The 1,531-nt window shown below is 52.9% G+C and overlaps 1 protein-coding gene across 1 annotated transcript in view; it reads left to right on the top strand.

Moving 5' to 3' along the window:
* The first annotated feature begins 1,282 nt into the window (after positions 1–1,282).
* Positions 1,283–1,531, top strand: part of LOC123153359 (uncharacterized) — a 3,273-nt gene continuing 3,024 nt past the window's right edge. The window contains exon 1 of the mRNA XM_044572515.1: positions 1,283–1,345. The gene's annotated coding sequence lies outside the window, so the exon portion shown is untranslated. The remainder of the gene's footprint in view (positions 1,346–1,531) is intronic.

Raw genomic sequence — 1,531 nt, 5'->3', positions numbered from 1 at the left:
GGGAGGGCACCGCCACCACTGGAGAAACATTGTCGCCGCCGACACCCACCACACACATCACAGCGAAGTCCAACAACCATCCTTAGTTCCCTAAGGGGCGCCTTCAGGAAGGATACGACGCCAAGGGTGTCGCCGCCGCCCAACAAAGTTGGGGTTTTCACCCGGGAAGCCAAGGGGAAGGGGACGGGGGCAATATACCTGACGGCGCCTCCAGGAAGGTGAGTGGCGCCCGCGGGCGTCACCGCCGTCGAAGCCTGCAGAGCTGGCTTGGGATTTCTCCCGATCAAATGTACCTGTCACCGGCACCCACCCAGCGTAGGAATGGCGTCTGCGACGAGGCAAACCAGAGCTGGGGGGTGAGGGTCCGCCGAATCAGCAGCGGAAGCGAGAAGGCGGTCAGATCTGGCAGCGTCGGAGCAGAGGCCGCCGCCGCGCCCTGGCTCGCATCCACCGCAGAGCTCGCCGCCCGCACGGCCGAGATCTGTGACCCGTGCCCGCGCCCACGCCACCTTGCGCCGAGGTCCGGTGGCGCCCAACCAGCCGGGGCCGCCGCTCCGGATCCCGAGCAGCACAGGGCAGCATCGAGAGGAGCGAGAGGCCCCGCCGCCACCTTCATCAGCAGCAGCGCCCCGGGCTTGGCTGGCGGTCACTTCGGGCGGCTGCGAGGGGAGGGAGAGAGGGAGGAGGGGCCGGCGGCGGGGCTAGGGTTTGAACCCCCGAGCCGCCCGGCATCCAATCTCGCACTTTGTGGCGCAGTTTGGCTGGCTGATGTAGTCTTGGTTGTTGGCCTAATACTTGTTGGAGAATGATATTGAATGGTTGACATTGATGTTAGTTACTAAAATTTTCATATGTTGACTTGTCATTTGTGATGTCTAGTCGTCGCATCATTCTCAAATATGCGTCAACTTTAGTTAGCATGATATTTGCCGAATCCATATCGAAATGGTTTGGTATCTACCGAAACCGAACCGTATATCTTATTCATACCATATTTACTATTGTATTGAAACCATATTTACCAAATAACCATATCGACTGAATTAACCGAACGTTTCAGGGCTAACCAGAAGTAGTTGGATTAATTGCCAGGAACACCACCAGTGGAGAGACAGCCTTGCATTCTGTCAGCTTTTTTATCTTTGAATCCTGCATCTCGCTAAAGCTACAAGCAAAGAATTGATTTGTTTCTTTACCAAAAGCAAAAGGTAAGTATTTGTGCCCCCTGTCATTTATATGGGCCAAAGGCATTCATTTGTGCACACTAACAAGACTGAACCACGCCTGTCTGTTTCTGCTCTCCAATCCTGCCACCATAGTCGCGATTATTATTCAACTCAACAAGGTACGTCGCTTCACACCTGTACGCAATCTGTGCTGCCTTCTTCTTCAAATTAATCTAAGACAATAGTACTTTAATAGCTAGCGCGCTTTATTGATGTTGTTACTTCTTGTTTATTATGCTTTTCATCGTACCTATATGGAAATTCCGAAGTGGTACTGCATCATATATTCATTTTCAAAATGAGTT

This window comes from Triticum aestivum, chromosome 7A (genome assembly GCF_018294505.1).
Source record: "Triticum aestivum cultivar Chinese Spring chromosome 7A, IWGSC CS RefSeq v2.1, whole genome shotgun sequence".
NCBI classification, from domain to species: Eukaryota; Viridiplantae; Streptophyta; class Magnoliopsida; order Poales; family Poaceae; genus Triticum; species Triticum aestivum.
The sequence above is the reverse complement of the archived record's forward strand: the minus strand, read 5'-3'. Positions and strand labels throughout refer to the sequence as shown.